Genomic DNA, 17,737 nt, shown 5'->3' on the forward strand with positions numbered 1-17,737 from the left:
GTCCGGTCTGGGCATGGTGTTAGCTTTTCTCAAACTAAGTTAAGAGATGTACAATGGGCCTACATACCAAATGGTGTGTTATTTGGACTTACGGTTCATGAGAAGAAGGCTTTCTAAAAATGTCCAAGATTAGTGAAAATATACCCTGACAAACCTTGAGGCAAATCTGTTCAGCATGAGGAAAGACACCTACATACAAAGTTTCAAGTCTTTAGGTGAAGTCTCCACCTCTCCCTGTCTGTGATACCTACATTTCAAGCAGACCACCATAGTTCCTGTGCCCAAGAACGCCAAGGTAACCTGTTTAAATGACTGGTACGCATAGCACTCACATCTGTAGACATTAAATGCTTTGAAAGTCTGGTCATGGCTCACATAAACACCATCATCCCAGACACGCTGGACCCACTCCAATTAGCATACCGCCCAAAGAGACTAAATCTCTATCGCACTCCACACTACCTTCTCCCACCTGGATAAGAGGAACTCCAAATGTGAGAATGTTGATCATTGACTACAGCTCAGCGTTCAACACTATAGTGCCCTCCAAGCTCATCACTAATCTCAGGACCCTGGGACTGAACATCTCCCTGTGGAACTGGATCCTGGACTTCCTGACGGGCCTCAATACGGGGGCCACTCAGGGGTGCTTGCTTAGTCCCCTCCTAAACTCCCTGAGTCCCCTCCTAAACTCCCTTCAACACCATCATTACGTTTGATGACGACACATTGGTGTTAAACATAATCATTGACGACAATGACAGCTTATAGGGAGGAGGTGAGTGACCTGGCATCCGCAAGACAAAGGAGCTACTAGCCTTGGAAGAAGGTACAAAATCTAAGGCAACATTTACCAATGGATTGTATGATATATTGGCAGGATACCTTTTTGGATCCAACGGTATATAAACAAGTCATGAAACTTCTGTAAATAATGACTTTCCAAGTGTTTTAATATACAAATCTACTTCCTTTAAAGGCGTTCCCAGGTGACAGTACTTAGCATATTGTTGGGAATAACCATCCGTTAACGTGATGGGGAGAACCTTGCATTGGGCCCTTTGGCTATGTAAAACAGACTCTTTAGTCTGCATCATATAGCTGCAGGTTATCACTGCGGTATTCTTAAAGGAAATTGTGACAAGTTCATAGAAGGATGGGGTGGAGGGTGGCAGTGGGTTGTTGAAAGAAAGAGGCGCGCGGGGGGGGGAACATCACTAGGGACAACCCTATTGATTTCACAAATGCATTTTAAAAGGTCCCAAGCTTAACTTCAGTATGACAGCAGGATTTGTATGTAACTTTGAACTCCTGCAGAACAGTAGAGCCGGAATGCTACCTCCTCTTATTAACGAGACGGAGGAGCTGTGGACCGGGTTAAGAGAGTCTTAAGGAGGCATGGTGCTGGATAGAGAGAGTGTATCAGGGTATAGGGATGCGGTATGCTGGCCTGTCTACATCAGCCTCCTTGAGTGTAGAACAGGGCCCTCCGTGGTCCGCAACCACTAATAGGATGGGAGGATACTGGTAAAAAGCACTCCGCACCAATTTGCATGAATAAAAAAAAAAGAAAGTGCCAATGGCACAGTTGGATAACAAGACAACAGAGGAGGGTAAAGAAAGGGACAGGGCAGAGACAGTGGGAGTCAGCAAGAGCCAAAGCCTCCTTCATAGTATCATGGAGAAGGAGAAAAAAATGAGGGAAAATGAAAAAAGTGTGCCTATAGGTATGAGGCTAATTAGTTAAGTTTCCGTCTGTATGAGAAAGGGAAAGCAGGGCAGAAGAGAACGCTTATTTCAATTTTCCCCAAAGATTGTCTTCAAAGTTAAAACTGGGGAAATGAAATGCATCAGAAATAATAATAATGGGAGAAGTGTATGACACTGCTGGCGGTTTCCTGTTCTCCCTCCTTCACCCCCCCTCTCTCCTTTCTCTCTCTCTCTCTCCCTTCCTTCCTTCCTTTCTTTCTCTGCCTTGCACTTTCTCTCTCTCTCTCCCTCTCTCTCTTTTTCTCGCTCTCTCTCTTCCTCTCTCTCCCTTTCTCTCTGCCTCTCTCTCTCTCCCACTCTCTCCTCTATTGTTCTCTCTCTCTCATTCTCTCTCTTTTGTTCTCTCTCTCTCTCTCTCTCTCTTTGTGGGCCTGCTGTTTGTTGTAATATTCACACTGAGGAGGAAAAGATAACTATAATACATAACTACTATTCCAACTACTGTAGCCTGTATACTGTACATACTATACTGTGAGTAGAATGTGACAAAATGTATATGGCTGTTATATGATTTACAAAATGAAAGATATAAAACCTTCTTTTCTGTTGTTACTGTAGATCAGTGTGAGCCCTAGTGCCCATCAGAGAGAGCGGCAGGATGGACATCTACTTTTTGCATGACACAAGACATTTTTCCAACAATAGTTTAGAGACAGATTATTTCACATATCACTGTAGCACAATTCCAGCAGGTCAGAAGTTTACGTACACTAAATTGATTGTGCCTTTAAACAGCTTGGAAAATTCCAGAAATTATGTCATGGCTTTAGAAGCTTCTGATAGTCTAATTGACATAATTTGAGTCAATTGGAGGTGTACCTGTGGATGTATTTCAAGGCCTACCTTCAAACTCAGTGCCTCTTTTCTTGACATCATGGCGAAATCAAAAGAAGTCAGCCAAGACCTCACAAAACAAATTGTAGATCTCCACAAGTCTGGTACATGCTTGGGAGCAATTTCCAAGTTACCACATTCATCTGTATAAACAATAGTACGCAAGTATTAACACCATGGGACCACGCAGCCGTCATACCGCACAGGAAGGAGACGCGTTCTGTCTCCTAGTGTAACGGCTTTCTTCTGTTGAAGGAGGAGCGGACCAAAATGCAGCGTGGTGGTTACTCATATTTATTAATGGAAAATGACTAGACATGAAAATACTGACATGTACAAAAACAACAGACGGAAACGTGAAAAAACTATACAGCCTGTCTGGTGAAACATAAACACAGAGACAGGAACAATCACCCACAAAACACTCAAAGAATATGGCTGCCTAAATATGGTTCCCAATCAGAGACAACAATAATCACCTGACTCTGATTGAGAACCGCCTCAGGCAGCCATAGACTACGCTAGCCACCCCACAAAACCCCAAGACAAAAACACACCACAATAACCCATGTCACACCCTGGCCTGACCGAATAAATGAAGAAAAAACATAATATATTTTGTCCAGGGCGTGACACCGAGAGACGAACATACTTCGTTGCGAAATGTCCAAATGAAACCCAGAACAACAGCAAAGGACCTTGTGAAGATGCTGCAGGAAACAGGTACAAAAGTATCTATATCCACAGTAAAACGGGTCCTATATCGACATAACCTGAAACGCAGTTCAGCAAGGAAGAAGCCACTGCTCCAAAACCGCCATAAAAAAGCCAGACTACCATTTGCAACTGCACATGGGGACAAAGATGGTACTTTTTGTGGAAATGTCTTCTGGTCTGATGAAACAAAAATAGAACTGTTTGGCCACTGTTTGGTGCACTTCACAAAATAGATGGCATCATGAGGTAGGAAAATTATGTGGATATATTGAAGCAACATCTCAAGACATCAATCAGGAAGTTAAAACTTGGTCGCAAATGGGTCGTCCAAATGGACAATGACCCCAATCATACTTCCAAAGTTATGGCAAAATGGCTTAAGGACATCAAAGTCAAGGTATTGGAGTGGCCATCACAAAGCCCTGATCTCAATCCCACAGGAAATTTGTGGTCAGAACTAAAAAAGTGTGTGCCAGCAAGGAGGCCTTACACCAGCTCTGTCAGGAGAAATGGGCCAAAATTCACCCAACTTATTGTGGGAAGCTTGTGGATGGATACCCAAAACGTTTAACCCAAGAAAAACAGTTTTAAGGCAATGCTACCAAATACTAATTCAGTGTATGTAAACTTCTGACCCACTGGGAATCAGTTCTTTTCATGAAAGAAATAAAAGCTGAAATAAATAATTCCCTCTACTATTATTATGACATTTCACATTCTTAAAAGAAAGTGGTGATACTACCTGACCTGAGACGGGGAAAATGTTACTAGGATTAAACGTCAGGAATTGTGAAAAACTGAGTTTAATTGTTTTTGGCTAAGTTGTATATAAACCGACTTAAACTGTACATTACCCTGCTGGCTAGACCAATAGCAATTGTAATGACAGGTATATGTCAAGGACAACAATGCAGTTCTGTTCAGCTTTTTTGTCCAATTTGGATCTCGATTTTAACATAGTCAGCTAGCTGGTTGATTGACTTTTTAGCCAACAGAACTCAAAGGGTGAGAGTCAACAGTTCCCTATCCAAATCAATATCCTCCTCCACTGGTTCACCACAAGGGTATTTTTCTACTGTATACGAATGATTGTCAGAGTAACCATGACTCTACACATATCAGTAAGTTTGTAGATGACTCAGTTACTGTGTGTATTTTACAGGATGAGGAGGTGAGCCATGGCCCAGTGGTGGAGGAGTCTGTTGGGTGGTGTGACCGCTCCTATTTAAAACTTAATTTCAAGAAAACCAAGGATATGGCAATTGATTTCCGGAGGAGCCCTCTGCCACCAATGCAGACGCTGATTGATGCTGAGCCAGTGGAGATCGCTGATCAATACAAATACCCTGGCACTTTCCTTGACAGCAAACTGAGTTTTGAGGTCAATGTGGATGCTACCTGTGCAAAGGAAAACCAGCCTGTTATTACTGAGGAAAGTCCTGAGTTTCAGGGTTTAAAGGACGCTGATGACCATCGTTTACGGAGCATATTCACTGAATCCATTTTAACATTCAATATGATCTGCTGTTTTGATAGTCTTAACTTAAAGGGTAAGAATAGGCTGGGTAACATTTAGCCAAATAATGGACAAAAGGAGCCTAATGTAATTCTTTATAGTCTAAGGGTAAGGGACTTACAGGTTCTGTTTAGAGTCGAATTGGCTCTGGCAGAAGAAACTGCCAAATATTCCACCTAAACGTGGATCGATTCTTAATTGCAGAACGGTTCTAGAAACACAAAGCCCTCTACTTTCATAATACATAAAAATAATTTGAAATGCAAAATACACACTTTAACCGTTTTAACACAGTTGCAGCCGACAGTAGTTTTCAGTGACAACACGTCTTCCGTTAACACACAGGTGTTCAGAGATGCAGATAGCTAATTAGCACAGGTACGCCTCTGTCTTCCATCTGTTTTCTGTAAACAGCCGTATCCTGGAAATATGACCGTGTGGGAACCTTAACCTATAAAAGTCTGTAGTAATTTAACCTTTAGTTTTTAGAAAATTATTTATTGTTGATATGAAAGATATGTTACTTATGTTTCCAAAACCGCAAGTGATGCGTTTTAGCATTCAGAACGAGTATCGGGGCTCTCAACAAAACTCCCCTGGCCAGATGATACTATCATCAATAGGCGCTAGTTAGCATCTATGAATGGGTTAGGTAACATTGTGAAACAAAGTAGCAGGATCATTAGTATAAACTTAACGGCCCTTCTATCAGACCTGTATCAGACACGACCCATACGCAAGGTGCAATCCATTCTGAGGGACTCCCAGAATCCCTTGTTTGATGAATTGACGATGCTTCCTTCAGAGCGCAGATTCAAGCTCCCTAAGTTTAAAACTAACAGGTCTACACTCACCTTCATCACATTTGTTTTCAGCTTCCTCAACAAGCTATTATTGTGTACTGTGTACATATTGCTGTGCATACTGGTTTTGGTGTATATTAATGTCAAGTGTTCATTGTGTTTTTTTATATTTCCTACTAAATGAATTGCTCCTTGGGATAATAAAGACTCTACTCTACTAGGAAAATGGTCTATCTATACCCTTTTCATCTATGTCTTTAAAAGTATTTTAAAATCATGCTTCGTCTACATCGCATCCTTTGTCTGTTTCCCAATATATATTATCACTCTATTGTGAGAGCATTAGTATCACTTTCATTAAGAGGACACTAATTAGACTGTAGCCACATCAGTAATTACCATATCATTACCATGATCGCTCAGCGTTTTGTGTGTTCATTCCCTCCCTGTTGGAGGGAGGGAGGGGATGCCTGTAAGCTCTGTTAGTCTCATGATGACAAGAGGAGCATTCCCTTCCTGCAAGGCAATCCAGAGCTGTGTCTCAAATGGCTCCCTATTCACCTATATAGAGTTCAGGTCAAAAGTAGTGCACTATATAGGAAATAGGGTGCCATTTTGGATATGTCCTCAACCATCCAGGGCCAATTCACCATGACAATAGAGGCTTAGAATTACCATGGAGGAACCCTGCTCCTGGCTCTTTAGGCTGCTTCTTCTTCCACCCAGCCAGGCAGCAGCTTGTTTACAGTATTCGTGGGGGGCTGGGTGAAGGTTGACCCTGGCTGCTGACAACCTTGAGCAGGTCGGTCTCCGACTCCAGGCCTGTCCTGTTTGACGCCTCCGTCCATTTGTGGTTCTTAGAGGGCTAAAGGGTCAGCTCCATTTTTACACCGTCAAGCCCCCCCCTCGCCTCGATCCTCACTCTGCCAGATACACTTACTGTCTCTCTCTCTCTCCTTCCCACCCTCTCCCCTTGTCTCCTGTTACTGCTCTAGTCTCCTGCTCCCCTCTCCTCTCTCTCACCCTGATACATAGCAACACTGATAGACATGTTTCCCTCTCAGCCAGTGAGGAGGATTGCGCATTGTGTTATCCTTCAGTATCTCTACCCTTCTATCCTTCCTCACATTTTTTTCCCACGAAGCTGTCCACTCACATTGCATTACGGCAGCCTGCGTGTGATACGATAGGACGACTCCTCCAAACCATTGCAAAGAAATCTGCTTTTATTAAGGCCCTTATTATCATTCAAAATCAGTCGCTTTTTAGCATTTAAGTGTCAAAAGTTCACGCCGAAATTTCCAGCACTATGCCTCGAGGTATGAATGGAATGAGCACATCAGGCAGCCGTTGCAATAAGATATAGTCTCTTTTTTCCCCTAATAAACACACTGTGTGACTGCTAGTAAAATTACAAGGGATTTCACAGGGCCAGAGTTGGTGTGATGAAATGCTATCTGAAAGAGCCTGGCACTAGCAATAAATGTTCACAGCGTTCAGCCCTATGGTGCATTGTGCAACAAATATTAAGCTAATCATCAGTCACTTTTGTCTTCTGGGCAGAACGTTGGAGCTGTAACTGTTAAAATCCTGCTTACCATTTGAGGCGAAACCACCCCCTACGTACCCACTGCCCACCCCCTGCATGCACACACACACACACACACCCCTACCACCCCGGGCTGTTCATCTCTTATGAAAGGGAGGATAAGGCAGACAGTCAGGATCACACACTATGATGCCTGCCCTACATAGTGTATTTTCTTCCACCAAATACTTCACAAGATGTCACTGACATTATTTAAAGTGATTACACTTAGCAGAAGTGAATGTCATGGAACTGCAATTACTCTCATGGCAATTTCAGCCCTTTTGACAATCTACCCTATAGCCCTGCAGTAAAACAAACACACACACACACACACACACACACGCACGCACGCACGCACGCGCACACACACACACACACACACACACACACACACACACACACACACACACACACACACACACACACACACACACACACACACGCACATACACACACACACACACACACACATACACACGCACATACACACACACACACACACACACACACACACACACACACACACACACACATACACACACACGCACGCACGCACGCACGCACACACACGCACGCACACACACACACACACACACACACACACACACACACATACACACACATACACACACATACAAACAAACACTAACGTATCATATCATCCATACCATGACAACTATACTGGAAAACAAAGAAAATGGTTCTACCCAAGGTGAAATAGTTGATGTCTGTAAGTTTTTTATTTAATAAATGCCATGAGGGCATACTGTATGACACTGACATTTAAGTACAGTATGTGGACACTTCCAGCATAAGGATTTCTTTACAGAACTACCGAACAATTAGTGTTCAACTATCACTAATGTCTAAACTTTGATAGGATTTATTTGTATTTCATATTAAATAGTATTTCTTTGTGATTAATATTTTAAGATCATTACAGATCTTTGTGAGATAAAGGCTTTGAATAATATGTTCAAATAAAATGTACAAATGTAATTTCTATGCCATAGAATTCTATGAATAAAAATAGTAATTAAATTCAAGAACTGTCAAAACGCCGTTAATAAAATAAACCTGTGCAGTGTATGCTATGAACATACTAATTTCCTATGTAGAAAATCAATCTGAGAGTATTTATGCATGCAGGCACACATACTCACACACGCACATACACACTCACGCGCACACACACACTCCCCCCCACACACACACACTTTCACACGCATGCACATACTGTATATCATTGATATTTTTCACACAAGGACATGCTGAGCCTGAAGCCAGTGCTTAATTGCACGAGCTATCATTACACGGAAAATCAACAATTTTAAAAATACACCGAACACCTTTCATCTTCAGCCTCGTCTAATGGCACCAGTAAGAGCCGTCTGGAAGAGAACTTAATGTAGTCAAACTATCTAAACAGCGCCAGCGGGTGCCTCGCAATCAGCACCACTGACGCAGATACTTTTGGACACGTGGCCGAGTGCTGCAATGCTGTCTAACACCACCACCCCTCATCCATCCATCCCCATCTCTCCTCTTTTTCATCTCCTCTCTTTTCCTTTCTCCCTCCCATCTTCTATCCACCCCACTCTTCTCTACTCCTCTCTCCTCTCCTTTCTCCCTCCCATCTTCTATCCACCCCACTCTTCTCTACTCCTCTCTCTTCTCCTTTCTCCCTCCCATCTTCTATCCACCCCACTCTTCTCTACTCCTCTCTCCTCTCCTTTCTCCCTCCCATCTTCTATCCACCCCACTCTTCTCTACTCCTCTCTCCTCTCCTGTCTCCCTCCCATCTTCTATCCATCCCACCCCACTCTTCTCTACTCCTCTCTCCTCTCCCTCCCATCTTCTATCCACCCCACTCTTCTGTACTCCTCTCTCCTCTCCTTTCTCCCTCCCATCTTCTATTCACCCCACTCTTCTCTACTCCTCTCTCCTCTCCTTTCTTCCTCTCTCTTCTCCTCTAATGGTTGGGAATCAGATGTGGCCCATGTTCTCATCATGTCTGCCTGTTTTGCCTGTGGTGAGCAAAAGAAAAATGGAACACAAACATCATACAGACATCAATAAGAGAAAACATATTAATATTATCCACTGCTTGTGTCTGTGTGTGTATTTTTTCATCTCATTTGAGAATTGCTTGTTGTTCTAGCACCCTGTCTATTAACTGTACCAACCCTGTCTCTTTGTAGCACTGAGAGGATGCACTTGTCTCCTCCTCCTCCTCATCTGACGCAGCAGTGGAGACTCAGGCTGGCCACAGCCACATGGCCCTCAGGGAGGCAGCATAATGAGGATGTCTGCATCCCAAATGGCACCCTATTTCCTATGTAGTTCCTATGGGCCTTGGTCAAAGCAGTGCAGTATAAAGGGAATAGGGTGCTATTTGGGACTCTTCCTCTGCCTCCATTCTGTCTCATTTCAATTGTAAACGCTGCTGCTGCTTCTGCTGAAACACCCTGCACTTTGGACTGGTGATGGCAGCATTATGGGCCACGCTCTCCTTCTGACAGTCCATCATGTCCACACAACGACATAGTCAGACACCAGGCTAGGCCCCATTTCACTGCTCACTACTGCTGTCTCCAACAGTCTACTTTACATCAATGTAGGCTACAGGCGTTAGGCTTTTTATGCAGCTGCGTAGGGGCTTCCTCTAGATTCTGCCATCGTTATACTTAAGTTATTTTATTTGAAATTGTGCATTTATTCCCCCATTAGTACTACTTTACAGCTCCTCCAGCTACATCACTGTATATAGGTACGTCTCAGTGGGTGGTAGTAAATTAGCTATGTCTTAATAAAATCATTACAAATGCATCCATGCTAAAGTCAGACTTCATTATATGAAACAGTACAAGCTTCATACATACTGTATTCTAAACATTACAAACCCATGTTTTTACATTCCACTGTTCCTGAGCTACATTACATACAGCTACAAGACAAGACTGTACTCCAACCCCACCATGTAAAACATTTCCAGCCCAATAAACACACATTGTTCACCTAAGAAATATTAGCATAATACACTCCACTTTAATTAGCAAGCACAAGGTCAGGGAGAGACTGACAAGAGGGGTTAGAGGTCAAGTAACATTTGTGGGCAGCTAGCAGTCGGCAAGCGTCCAATTTACACATGCAGCCAGCCGGGCCCTCATCTATTAGCCTTAATATTGACAAATGCATAACAGCAGTGTCAAGCGGTGATCTGCCTGGGATTTTTCTGTTTCCTGATGTGGCGGGTCTCCCCTGAGTACGCTACAGAAACATATTATCTTCAAACAATCCCAATGACAGCCAAATAGCCTGCTTGTCGCTAGTAAAACCCTGTCTAATGATGAGTGCCGAGGGAGCAACCCTGACTCCTTGTAGCAGGCTGAACACTCCCTTGTGTACCGAGTGGAGAGGAGAGGAGAGGAGAGGAGAGGAGAGGAGAGGAGAGGAGAGGAGAGGAGAGGAGAGGAGAGGAGAGGAGAGGAGAGGAGAGGAGAGGAGAGGAGAGGAGAGGAGAGGAGACAGCAGACAGCATCCCAACAATCCACTCCTTCTTATTCCCTCTATCGTTAATATTTATTCTAACACTTTCTCGTTCTATTTTCACTTTCTGTTCTGCTTCATTTTCATTATGTTGCAACACAAAGTCAACATTCATTACGATAACCATTACCTTGTTGTTTTCTATCTGTTCCCACTACCTCTGTAGAGACTTGGATAATCAAATTGGGACAATTGGCCATGATAGGTACAGTGGCGTGCAGCAGTAGAAGAGAGAGGCCTTCCTACTGGTACAACATCATCCGGGTATCAACACTACTGGAACAGCAATGTGTAGTTTATGTGTGTGTGTGTGTGTGTGTGTGTGTGTGTGTGTGTGTGTGTGTGTGTGTGTGTGTGTGTGTGTGTGTGTGTGTGTGTGTGTGTGTGTGTGTGTGTGTGTGTGTGTGTGTGTGTGTGTGTCTGTGTATTTTAGGCTCCTCTCGTAACTCAGAGTGTTTTATAATTAGAAGTGAAATGATAGCAAGCTGAATATACGGTGCGTAGGGGTATAATGTATTCTTCATGAAACGATGGGGGTATGAAACACTCACAGACACAGATTCATAGCCATACCCTGTTAATGTGATGCTGTGTTAAACATTGCACCGCATCTACAGTCCCCGCAAAATCATACTGCCAATTAATGGTGAGGGGAAATGTTGGAGCCTGCTAAGTTTGCTTTTATCCTTTTTATTACCATTGTATCACATTCCAGTTTTACTGATACACTGAAGCTTTCCTGTTAGAAGTTATTTTAAATCTCAAATGTTTGATTAATGTGGATCCCAACTGCTATTTCCAAATTGCATTCATACTGAATTTTAATATACAGTACAGTAGCTGATACAGTGCTGTAGATATAAAAGGAATTGTGCTTATCCTTAAAGAAGCGGGTGCCCTACAATGACTGTCACACATGCTCCCACTCCTCCTCTCCAGCGTTCAAGGGCGCCAGGCTGCCCATCATTGCGCATACCTGTCACCATCATTACGCACATCAGCGCTCATTGGACTCACCTGGACTCCATTACCTTGTTGATTGCCCCTGCTATATCTGTCTGTTCCTCGGTTAGATCCCTGGGTCAGCATTATTGTCGTTTTGTTTTCCCATGTCCAGATACTGTCCGTATTCTGTTCCTGTCCGTGTTTCATTAAAAGTTCACTCCCTGTACTTGCTTCCCGTCTCCAGCGTCTGTCCTCAGAGAATGCTGACACCAATATCTGAAGCATAAGGGAGGTTTTTTGTTTTGTTGGTGACGTCGGGTCCGGGTGCCCCTGCCGTTGGAACCGGGGGTGCCTCAGCTAGCTCGTTGGGCTTTCAACCTCGTTGGCTCGGGAGGCACCCATCCCACGTCATGCCTCTGCCGGCTCGTCGGGCTCCCACACCTCAGCCGGCTCCTCAGGCTCAAATCCCACATCATGCCTCAACCGGTTCGTCAGGCTCCCTCGCCTCAGCCGGCTCGTTGGGCTCCCATGTGTCAGCCGGCTCGTCGGGCTTCTACGCCTCAGCCGGCCCGTCAGGCTCATCCAGGTGGGATGCCGTGTGGCTCCCCTAAAGGGGCGGGGGGAAACTGTCACGCCTGCTCCTGCTCTTCCTCTCTGGCGCTCTCTGGCGCCAGGCTGCCCATCATTACGCACACCTGTCACCATCATTACGCACATCAGCGCTCATTGGACTCACCTGGACCCCATTACTATGTTGATTGCCTCTCCTGTATCTGTCTGTTCCTCAGTTAGAGGCAGGGTAGCCTAGTGGTTAGAGAGTTGGACTAGTAACTGAAAGATTGCAAGTTCAAATCCCCATATTTGACAAGGTACAAATCTGTCGTTTTGCCCCTGAACAGGCAGTTAACACACTGTTCCTAGGCCGTCATTGAAAATAAGAATTTGTTCTTAACTGACTTGCCTAGTTAAATAAAGGTAAAATAAATATCCCTGTGTCAGCATTATTGTCGTTTTGTTTTCCCCTGTCCAGACGCTGTCCGTATTCTGTTCCTGTCCATATTTCACTAAAAGTTCACTCCCTGTACTTGCTTCTCTTCTCCAGAATCTGTCCTCACAATGACATACAAACAAATAATTAAGTTAACAAGAAAGAGAACTTGATCTCAACCAAAGCAAAGGGGTGTCTCCTCTCTTCCTCCTCCAGATCTGAGTGTGTGCTTCCCAAATGGCACCCTATTTCCTATAGGACTCTGGTCAAAAGTAGTGCACTATACAGGGAACAGGGTGCCATTAGGGATTCAAGCAGTGCTTCTATTAAAAACATGTATTTTTCATGTTCTTTTCCACAGATGACAGGGCCACTGGGCCAGCCAATGAGAGAGCAGGAGACCTTGGTGGTGTCTTAATGCCAAGAGAACAGAAGAGAAGAGAAGAGAAGAGAGGAGTGCTAACAGACCCTGATTAGCTCCGTTTATCTCTAATTAATTACCTTTACCTAATTAGACGCCCTGTTTCAGTGAGACGCAGAGTCAAGTAGACCACATTATTAGTGCGCTCATCGCTGTGCCTTTACAAAAGGTCTGAAATTAATGTAACGTGAGAAAATAATTCTGAGGATTTAATTGCACAGGTGTTGCCTTATGGCAACGTTTCATCATCCAGAGAACACAGCACGGCGAGGTGGCTGAGGAGAAGCTCCCTGAGATTATTAGCGGGGTTTGGTACGAGGGGACTATATTGCTGTGAGACGTCTCACCATGGCAACGGCTCATTAGTTAGGCTTGTTATTGTATTATTTATTACTTTTGGCCTTCCCCCATTAGTCTGATTGATTCATGGGCCTTCTTTATACCTCCTGTTCTCAGTGCAGTGGCTCTCTATTGCTTATAATCAAACTTGGTACAGTAAGTGGGCTTGGTTTAATATGGCCTGTTTTATCTAATATACTACAAAGAAAGGAATTAAATCATAAATAATAAGCAAATTAATCAATATTTAAACTAATCGAATCATGACTGACTTAGTCACATCTTCCCCTCCAAACATTAAACACATAATTTCATCAACACTGTTTTCACTGTTTAAAATGTAAATCTCAAAACTGTTTTAATACTGAAACACTGACAAAAATGTAAATACACAGAAAAACATGTTGGTATTGGAATGTCTTCAAAGACTTTTCCCTGGACACCAGTCAACATCAATGCAGCCAGTTGTCTGAGCTGTGTTTTATTCCTTTAGAACATGCTCTTATATTGACTCAAATTAAAGCAATTCAAGCAATTCTACCCTGAGACAAGGCCAATAATGAAAGGAACTGAACAACTGAAGGCAACATTTTATACCATGCCACTGGCCTAGTTATTAAACAATGACTCTCAATACATGGATTTGATTTGAGCTGCCATCAATCCCCATGCAAGAAGAATGTTTAGGCTATACCACACGTGTGCTGATCTTTTTAAGAATGGTAATTTCCACTACCGTCAAGTCCCTTCAGCAACACAAGTCCAATGTTACATCCCACAAATGCTAAAATCATGTAATAGTACATGTATATGTAGTATACATTTACATATGCATAATAAATATTACAGTCATAATGAGAAGCGCTACAACCTTTTCAGGGGCCAGGGCTCTGTAATTATCGTTGCCCTTCTGAGAGCAAACAATCTAAACAGAACATAAAGTTTCACAGCAAATGACTGAAGATACACAACCTAGCACAGTGATATATTGACAAAGCACAGCTTATAGGGAGAGGATAAACTACAGTTGTTTTTTACTAATGTTGATTGTAAATGTCAGTGTGTATTTACAGCTCTGCACTGAACTGACTTAAAGAATGTCTGTGGTGAAAAATATCTCCCCAACAAGCAGGGATCTGGGAATGGCTGTAGTTGGAGAGGGAGGACGGTAGAGGGGGGAAAGAGGAGAGGGGGATGAGAGGAGAGGAGAGGGGGATGAGAGGAGAGGATGAGAGAAGAGGGTGCTGCTAAAGATAAAAATAAGATGTGAGAGTGTTTGTCATGTATGTATTGACCTGCATCAACCACAGAAAAAGATGCCCTTGACCAGCCACAGTCTGTCTGCTGAAGGTAACAGTTAGCTGCCTAAGTTACGAAACTGTTTTTATATTTCATTGCCAGAGTTCCTCTACATAATAAACCTCTCGACTCCACCAGCTGTTTACATTGTTTCGCTCTTCCTCCTCATCCCTCCTTTCTTTGTGTTCCAGTGCAGTGGAAAGACATGGGTTGTGTCCCAAATGGCAATCTACGGGTTTTGGTCAAAAGTAGTGCACTATACAGCGAATAGGGTGCAGTTTGGGATGTAGACATAGATGACAGTTTGAGGAGGGACGCTTGATGTCCTGACGCTTATAGCACCGTAGAAGAAGTTAATGATGCAGTGAAGCGTGTATGTGTGTGTGTGTGTGTGTGTGTGTGTGTGTGTGTGTGTGTGTGTGTGTGTGTGCATGTGGTGAAAACTCTACTGAGGTCTACTGGACAAAGACGTACTTGTGGTTCCTCCCATCTATTCCACCTCCTCCACCACTTCGGCTACTGCTCCTTGCAGTCCTGTCTTATGGCACCTCTGTCAATATGTATGGGCAAGACAGCTGTAACCAAGCATGATCAAGTCTACTGACCTGGAAATGGCAATGTGGCCCAACCTCACTGATCTACTCAGTATCCCCGGCCCGGTCTACTGGAACTGCTGGCCAAGGAAGGAAAGGACCCGCCTCCCTTCGACCATCACTCACAACATCTTTCAGAAAAATACATGGCTTACTCCTTACATTTGATCAGATTTCCAATGTTTTTGTATTCACAACAGATCTTTCCCTCAATAAAAAGGAAGATAGACAAACACGGAGAGTATAGACTGTCTTTATGGTACCGTATATTATTACGACAACCTTTTCAAAAGCCAGGGCTCCATTGTCCTACTCGCAGCTAAACATCTAAACAGAACATAAAGGTTCACAGTAAATGACTGAAGATACACAACTAAACAGAACGTAAAGGTTCACAGTAAATGACTGAAGATACACAACTAAACAGAAAATGACTGAAGATACACAACTAAACAGAATGTAAAGGTTCACAGTAAATGACTGAAGATACACAACTAAACAGAACGTAAAGGTTCACAGTAAATGACTGAAGATACACAACTAAACAGAATGTAAAGGTTCACAGTAAATGACTGAAGATACACAACTAAACAGAACGTAAACAGAAATGACTGAAGATACACAACTAAACAGAACGTAAAGGTTCACAGTAAATAACTGAAGATACACAACTAAACAGAACGTAAAGGTTCACAGTAAATGACTGAAGATACACAACTAAACAGAACGTAAAGGTTCACAGTAAATGACTGAAGATACACAACTAAACAGAAGATAAATGACTGAAGATACACAACTAAACAGAATGTAAAGGTTCACAGTAAATGACTGAAGATTAAACAGAACGTAAAGTTCACAGTAAATGACTGAAGATACACAAAATGACTAAACAGAACGTAAAGGTTCACAGTAAATGACTGAAGATAACAAACTAAACAGAAATGTAAAGGTTCACAGTAAATGACTGAAGATACACAACAAACAGAACGTAAAGGTTCACAGTAAATGACTGAAGATACACAACTAAACAGAATGTAAAATGGTTCACAGTAAATGACTGAAGATACACAACTAAACAGAAATGACGTAAAACTAAACAGAACGTAAAGGTTCACAGTAAATGACTGAAGATACACAACTAAACAGAACGTAAAGGTTAAACAGAATATAAAGGTTCAAATAACTGTAGAATGTAAAGGTTCAAAATGACTGAAGATACACAAACTAAACAGAAATGACTGAAGATAAAACTAAACAGGTTCACAGTAAATGACTGAAGATACACTAAACAGAACGTAAACAGTAAATGACTGAAGATACACAACTAAACAGAATGTAAAGGTTCACAGTAAATGACTGAAGATACACAACTAAACACAAATGACTGAAGATAAAACGTAAAGGTTCACAATAAATGACTGAAGATACACAACTAAACAGATACACAACTAAACAGAGCGTAAAGATGCAGGTTCAGAACAGTAAATGACTGAAGATGACACAACTAAACAGAACGTAAAGGTTCACAGTAAATGACTGAAGATACACAACTAAACAGAGCGTAAAGGTTCACAGTAAATGACTGAAGATTCACAGCACAACTAAACAGAACGTAACAGAACGTAAAGGTTCACAGTAAATGACTGAAGATACACAACTAAACAGAACGTAAAGGTTCACAGTAAATGACTGAAGATACACAACTAAACAGAACGTAAAGGTTCACAGTAAATGACTGAAGATACACAACTAAACAGAACGTAAAGGTTCACAGTAAATGACTGAAGATACACAACTAAACAGAACGTAAAGGTTCACAGTAAATGACTGAAGATACACAACTAAACAGAACGTAAGTAAATGACTGAAGATACACAACTAAACAGAACAAAGTTCAAATGACTGAAGATAAATGACACAACTAAACAGAACGTAAAGGTTCACAGTAAATGACTGAAGATGAAGATGCACAACTAAACAGAACGTAAAGGTTCACAGTAAATGACTGAAGATACACAACTAAACAGAACGTAAATGACTGAAGGTACACAACTAAACAAACGTAAAGGTTCACAGTAAATGACTGAAGATACACAACTAAACAGAACGTAAAGGTTCACAGTAAATGACTGAAGATACACAACTAAACAGAACGTAAAGGTTCACAGTAAATGACTGAAGATAACAACTAAACAGAACGTAAAGGTTCACAGTAAATGACTGAAGATGACTGAAGATGCACAACTAAACAGAACGTAAAGGTTCACAGTAAATGACTGAAGATACACAACTAAACAGAACGTAAAGGTTCACAGTAAATGACTGAAGATACATACACAACTAAACAGAATGTAAAGGTTCACAAGATAAAT

The sequence above is a fragment of the Oncorhynchus masou genome, chromosome 24, assembly GCF_036934945.1.
Source record: "Oncorhynchus masou masou isolate Uvic2021 chromosome 24, UVic_Omas_1.1, whole genome shotgun sequence".
NCBI classification, from domain to species: Eukaryota; Metazoa; Chordata; class Actinopteri; order Salmoniformes; family Salmonidae; genus Oncorhynchus; species Oncorhynchus masou.